Source organism: Hyperolius riggenbachi, chromosome 4, assembly GCF_040937935.1.
Source record: "Hyperolius riggenbachi isolate aHypRig1 chromosome 4, aHypRig1.pri, whole genome shotgun sequence".
Taxonomy (NCBI): Eukaryota; Metazoa; Chordata; class Amphibia; order Anura; family Hyperoliidae; genus Hyperolius; species Hyperolius riggenbachi.
Window position 1 is genome coordinate 299,951,092 of NC_090649.1, and position 7,551 is coordinate 299,958,642.

The following is a 7,551-nucleotide window of genomic DNA, read 5'->3' on the forward strand; positions in this document are numbered from 1 at the left end:
GAGGTTAATGCACAGCATTACTTTATTTTCATTTAATAATAAATTCTTATTCATTTACTCCTGGTTTGTCAGTCTTTTCCTAACAGTGACATCTCTGCCTAGTTGCGGGTTTGTGCGTCTGTTTCTGTTTTGCTCCAGGTGCAGCGCACAAACTCCATGCAAAACATAACACCTAGGCAGGTGCCTGGGGCCTAAAGGGCATCAAGTTGCCTGGTGCCACATTCTCTGAACCCTCTACCGCCCTAAATTATAAAAAAAAAAAAAACTAAGGGCAGCCAAAGCTACTATTGTGCCTTGGGCCCCATTTCCTCTTAATCCTTCTCTGGTGTCAATTATCACTAATGAGTACTTTTATATGCATAAGGGATGGACATACACAAATCTCTGACTGACAACAAAGGCATTGAATGGAGAACATCTCAATCAAGCATGTGAATCAGCTCCAGTGGTTGCTGTTTTGAGAAACGTTTGGCAAATGTGAAATGCAGCGACATCCCTACTCTTTATTACGGGGTGGAGGACCATACCAAATAGGCTTACAAGGGGTGGACGAGTTGGACACAGTCGGGGAGGGGGGGGGGGGGGGTGAGTGGTATTTCAAATGGGATTGCATCTATTCATTTGACAGAAAACTCACGCATGCAAACTGTGAAACGTGAGAATTAAGCGTGATATCAGGTGATAACTGCTCTGATTACATAACCATTTCAAAGGTTGATGAATCAAGCTCTAGATTTCTGCATGTGGTTAACTATTTAAAGGACCACTACCACGAATCATTTAATTTTCAGCGATCCCACAGTAGATATAACAAGTATATACAGTGGGTTGCAAAAGTATTCGGCCCCCTTGAAGTTTTCCATATTTTGTCATATTACTGCCACAAACATGGATCAATTTTATTGGAATTCCACATGAAAGACCAATACAAAGTGGTGTACACATGAGAAGTGGAACGAAAATCATACATGATTCCAAACATTTTTTACAAATAAATAACTGCAAAGTGGTGTGTGCATAATTATTCGGCCCCCTTTGATCTGAGTGCAGTCAGTTGCCCATAGACCTTGCCTGATGAGTGCTAATGACTAAATAGAGTGCACCTGTGTGTAATCTAATGTCAGTACAAATACAGATGCTCTGTGAAGACCTCAGAGGTTGTCTAAGAGAATATTGGGAGCAACAACACCATGAAGTCCATAGAATACACCAGACAGGTCAGGGATCAAGTTATTGAGAAATTTAAAGGCACAACTGTAAACCTACCAAGACAAGGCCATCCACCTAAACTCACAGGCCGAACAAGGAGAGCGCTGATCAGAAATGCAGTCAAGAGGTCCATGGTGACTCTGGACGAGCTGCAGAGATCTACAGCTCAGGTGGGAGACTCTGTCCATAGGACAACTATTAGTCATGCACTGTACAAAGTTGGCCTTTATGGAAGAGTGGCAAGAAGAAAGGCATTGTTAACAGAAAGCATAAGAAGTCCCGTTTGCAGTTTGCCACAAGCCATGTGAGGGACACAGCAACCATGTGGAAGAAGGTGCTCTGGTCAGATGAGACCAAAATGGAACTTTTTGGCCAAAATGCAAAACGCTATGTGTGGCAGAAAACTAACACTGCACATCACTCTAAACACACCATCCCCACTGTCAAATATGGTGGTGGCAGCATCATGCTCGGGAGGTGCATCTCTTCAGCAGGGACAGGGAAGCTGGTCAGAGTTAATGGGAAGATGGATGGAGCCAAATACAGGGCAAACTTGGAAGAAAACCTCTTGGAGACTGCAAAAGAGTTGAGACTGGGGCGGAGGTTCACCTTCCAGCAAAACAATGACCCTAAACATAAAGCCAGGGCAACAATGGAATGGTTTAAAACAAAACATATCTATGTGTTAGAATGACCCAGTCAAAGTCCAGATCTAAATCCAATCGAGAATCTGTGGCAAGATCTGAAAACTGCTGTTCACAAACGCTGTCCATCTAATCTGACTGAGCTGGAGCTGTTTTGCAAAGCAGAATGGGCAAGGATTTCAGTCTCTACATATGCAAAGCTGGTAGAGACATACCCTAAAAGACTGGCAGCTGTAATTGCAGCAAAAGGTGGTTCTACAAAGTATTGACTCAGGGGGCCGAATAATTACGCACACTCCACTGCAGTTATTTATATGTAAAAAAATGTTTGGAATGATGTATGATTTTCGATCCACTTCTCACATGTACACCACTTTGTATTGATCTTTCACGTGGAATTCCAATACAATTGATTCATGTTTGTGGCAGTAATGTGACAAAATATAGAAAACTTCAAGGGAGCCGAATACTTTTGCAACCCACTGTAGCAGCCTTGCTGTCTTGTTTTTTTTTTTTTTTGGTCTGGGAGATGGCCCTTTCATTTCCCATATATCAGTGTAATCCACATCCGTCAGTCCCTCACATAACCCTGACAGAGTTTTGTAATGAGCAGTCACGGAAGGGGGAGCCTTTTCAGGTTTTGGGGGGAAAAAAACAGATGGTTTAGTCCTGTTTTATCAACTGCCGAAAACTGTTTTGCACGAGCTCACCTGCTGCCCGTCTTACCCATACAGCCAAAGGACCCCCGCACTATAGATTGCTGCGCAATGAGCCGCTTCCTATCCAGCCTTTCACCGCTTGTCTGTTAATGATGACGTGCGGCCAATGAGCCAATCTGTTGTCCATCCAGCATCTCTTCCCCTGATGACGTACGGCTCATTGAGCCGCTGTGTGATAATTCATTTGCTGAGGATCAGCTTATTACACAGCGGCTCAATGAGCCATACGACATCAGGGGAAGAGCCGCTGGATGGACGGCAGAGTGGCGAAAGTGTGGATAGGGAGCAGGGGCATAACTAGAAACCACTAGGCCCCCTTGCGAAACTTTGGATGGGGCCCCCCACCTTTCACCCCCCCCCCCAATCACTGCATGTACAAAAAGAAACTTCTCAGCACCGCCATAGGCACCTGCTGATATTAAAGGGCATCTGTAATATTAAAAAAGAAAACGTTTAACTTACCTGGTGCTTCTACCAGCCCCCTGCAGACGTCCTGTGCCAGCGCCAGGACAAAACGATCCTCCAGTCCCCTGCCATGCCTCTCCTTCATTTTCCCAGTAGGCAGCCTCTGCGCAGCTCTGGCCGGGAGAGTCCTGCGCAGAATGAAAGTGAGCCACAGCGCAGGACCGGAGGATTATTTTGTCCCGGGCACAAGACGTCTGCAGAGGCTGGTAGAAGCCACAGGTAAGTTAAACTCATCTTCTACAGGTGTCCTCTAAAACTGGCCCCTATAGTGACACCCAAACTGCCTCCATCTATAACAAATAATAATAAAAAATCATCCTGGCACCCCCACCCCTCACAAACTAGAAATCTGACACAGGAACCTCAGTCCCCCCCCTCCCCCCCACACACACACAGAAAACAGGCAGGCATTCTCCACCCCCACCCCAAACAGAAATCCCCACAGAAAAAAAAGAGATCAGGCAGCCCCCCCTTTCAGAAATCACCGACCAACCACGCCCCCCACCCCAAGTGGAAATTACACTGGCACCCCCTGACCCCCACCCTTCCCAGTACCAATAAAACATTTCAACGACAACAGGCGCCAGACCCTGCACAACCCCCCCAATCAGTAGTCACTTCAGCACCACCGCCTTCTACCTCAAAAAGAATAGATCAGTAGACACACCCACACACACGTATATAAAAAAGCCAAATGGTTAAAAAAAAAAATCGCTTACAAAATCTGAGTTTCCGGCTCTCTGCAGCCCCCAGCCAGCCTCTCCACGCTCCACCAGCCCCAGAAGTGTCTCCACACAGCCACCGTCAGTTGTCACACAAGCCTACACCTACACGCACGCACGCACGCACGCACACACACACACACACACAGCTGATGGCAGGCTGGGTCCAATGGCGGCAGTCCGGTGGAAGTTGCTCCTTCCCAGCCTGCACTGCGTGCGTGGAGTTGCGCAGGAGGAATTACTGCTGGCCACCAGGCGTTCTGCAAGTGGTTAGGGGTGGCAACGACGAAGAAGCGCTGCGCTAGTAGCCACCCCTGTCCAGGGAATAAACCTTCTTATTCTCCCAGGTCCTAGTGCCCGCCGCCGCCGCCGCCGTAAACAGCAGCAATGAACGCAATGGCGGGTGGTGGGCCCCAGGGCCCATTTCAGGTGCACCAAACTTCTCCTTCTCCAGGCCCCCTGTTAGGCATCTCTCCCTCCGGCTCCCCTGCGCCTGCATGGATTGCAGGCTCTATAGTTACGCCCCTGATAGTCAGAGTAGTTCATTGCGCAGCAGAGTCTGCGCTGACAGCTGCCTCCCTCACAGCCTGTGGAAATCTATAGTGCGGGGGTCCTTTGGCTGTATGGGGAAGACGGGCAGCAGGTGAGGCCGTGCATAACAGTTTTCGGCAGTTGATAAATCAGGGCTAAACCATGTTTTTTTTCCCAAAACCCGAAAAGGCTCCCCCTGCTGTGACTGCTAGTTACAAAAGTCTGTCAGCATTATGTGAGGGACTGACGGACGCAGATTACAGTGATATATGCAAAATTAAAGGGCCATCTCCAAAAAAAAAATAAAAAAAAATAGACAGCAATGCTGCTATATACTTCTTATATCTACTGTGGGATCGCTGAAAATTAAATGATTCGTGGTAGTGGTCCTTTAAGCACATTTTTCAATTCAAGTTTGCTTCAGCAGTTTAGAATTTACCACTGAATTACTCTGATTAGTGAACTGGTGATTTGAACGCAAAATGTAATACTTTTTTAATTTTTTTCTTAGACTTGAGCATAAGGATATGGCAGAGTTAAAGAGAGTCTGAAGCGAGAATAAATCTCGCTTCAGAGCTCAGTTAGCAGGGGCATGTGTGCCCCTGCTAAACCGTCGCTATCGCGCCGCTAAACGGGGGTCCCTTCACCCCCAAATCCCCTCGGTGCAGCGGGGGAGCACTTCCTGGTTGGGGCAGGGCTAACCGCCGCAGCCCTGCCCCACGCGCGTCTGTCAGCGCGTATCTCCGCCTCTCCCTGCCCCTCTCAGTCTTCCTTCACTGAGAGGGGCGGGGGAGAGGCGGCGATGCGCCGCTGATAGACGCGACTGGAGGCAGGGCTGCAGCTGTTAGCCCTGCCTCCAGGAACGACCAAGTCTTGCGGGGGTGGGTTTGGGGGTGAAGGGACCCCCGTTTAGCGGCGCGATAGCGGCGGTTTATTAGGGGCACACATGCCCCTGCTAACTATGAGCTCTGAAGCGAGATTTATTCTTGCTTCAGAGGTGTGTGTGTGTGTGTGTGTGTGTGTGTGTGTGCGTGCGTGCGTGCGTGCGTGCGTGCGTGTGTGTGCTATTCCTCAGAGCAATGCAGACTTTATCCTGTGCTATGTAACTAATAAACTAATGCTGTTGGCAACTTACTGGACTAAATCAGGTGGGTAAAATGAAGAAAACTTGTAATAGCTGTTGGCTCCAAATAAAAGCTTTATAATACTACTGTTCCAAGAAAAAAACAAATTGAAATATATGAGAAATTAAAACAAGAGACTTGCTTAAAATAATCTTAAAAGAAGCGCAATCAACTTTCAGCTAGAAATATATTTTGTCATCTAACATTATGAATTTATGGGCAATTAAAATACTTGTAAGCAAACACTCCACCGATGCAGGATCAGGTGAGCCAAGCCACAGGTAACATCAAGCAAAGGAGGATCCGCAGTCACAGCGAAGTGATAAAAGCTGGTATTCTTTATTGAAAAAAGCCACAAAAATGACACAAGTAAGGCCACAAAATGACTGACGCGGCTCAAAGTTCGCCCTTAATGATAGTCATACAGATTCTAAAAAGAGAATTGATGAGGTTTGATGAGGTTTGCGGAAGAAGGAGCCCCGACACTCGGCCAGTGTCGCCGGACAGCCCTATATGGACAGCCGTGGGGAGAAGAGCCAGGAGGCTGGCGTGGGACGTCCCGACCAGCACTGGGCTGCAGAAAGCCGCTGGTAAGTGAAAATTTTTATTTTAGCCAGAGCTCGGAGTCCCTTTAAAAGAGGTCATGTTCCCACTATGACAGTTCTCAAAATGCTTTGACACAGCAGATTTTTTTAAAAGTATTCCAGTTAGTCGCACAGTAGTGTTCACCTATCCTCGCTCGAAGATTGCGGGTGGTGCACCCCACATACTGAATGCGACAACTGGTACATGAAATTACATAAATTGTATATTTAGTATCACAATTGATGTACTGTAAAATGGGAAAAGACCTATTAGTTGTGTATGAAAAAATAGAGGTTCCTTTATGATGACACTTACAGTAATGACATGTAGTGAAACCACAAGGGTAAGATCCTACTGTACTTAACCAAGTCGGGGATACGTATAGAGGCCGGGGACCTAAAAAGGCTGGGGGACAAGAGGGACCCTAAAGTGCGTGCCTTACGAGATGAAAAACGAAACCCTCTATCTAAACCTGCTTCAATTTGGGATCTGAATGTAGAACTGGGAGGTATTTCTTAATAGTGTCAACAATATTCTTATATTCTAAACTATATTCTGTTACAAACGTAACAGTGCCCTTCCCTGTTTGTTTGTATCTGCCCTTGTTACTGTTTAAAAGTTCTGTCCGAGATTTTTTGGCCACCTTGTTGCGACTAATTTTTAATTGCCTATCTGTGTATCCTCTCTGCCGTAGCCTAGACTCGACCAGACTGCACTCCTTATTGACACCCTCCAAAGTAGAACAATTGCAAATTGCTCTGACAAATTCGCCAGTAGGTATGGCATCAATGGTGTGTCTAGGATGACAAGAATTGGCTAAAAGAATATAATTACCCGATGTCGGTTTCCGAAAAGTACAAGTCAAAATTGTCTGTGACACAGGATCACCTATTAAAGTGAGATCTAAATAATCAATCGAGGTTGCATGATTATTCATTGTAAATATCAAATTTAATTGATTGTCATTTAGATAATTCAAGAATGACTCCAATTAAAAATACTTGCTTGTTACAATGACTTCACTTTTGCTAACAATGAAAAATCTGAGAGACCTATAAAGGCATTTTCTTAATTGAAGATTGTACTGTTAGTTTTACTGTTGGTGGGATTTATGGGCAGTTCAAAGACACAGACGATGTATGGGCAGTCAACTAAGACAGATCTCTCTCTGATCAAATCTGATCAGAGAGCGATGTGTTGCCTGCCCATACACCACAGGCTGATTCCTGATCAATTTCATGCTGAAATCGATCCAGAATCGGCCTTGTGACTAGAGATGTCGCGAACGGTTCGCCTGCGAACGGTTCCAGGCGAATTTTGGGGGTTCGCTAACTTTTGCGGAAGTTCGATTCACCCCATAATGCTCTATTGAGCAAAACTTTGACATTATTGCCAAACACACTGCTCGAGGCCCTCCCTCCCTCCCTCCTCCAAGCAAGGTCCTTATACCATTTGACTCAGTTGTCTGCCTACACTAATTAGTTATGGGACAGCTGCTACACACTCTGCTAGGGAGATTTTAATTAGCCTCTTGTGGGTCCCCTCCTCCCAC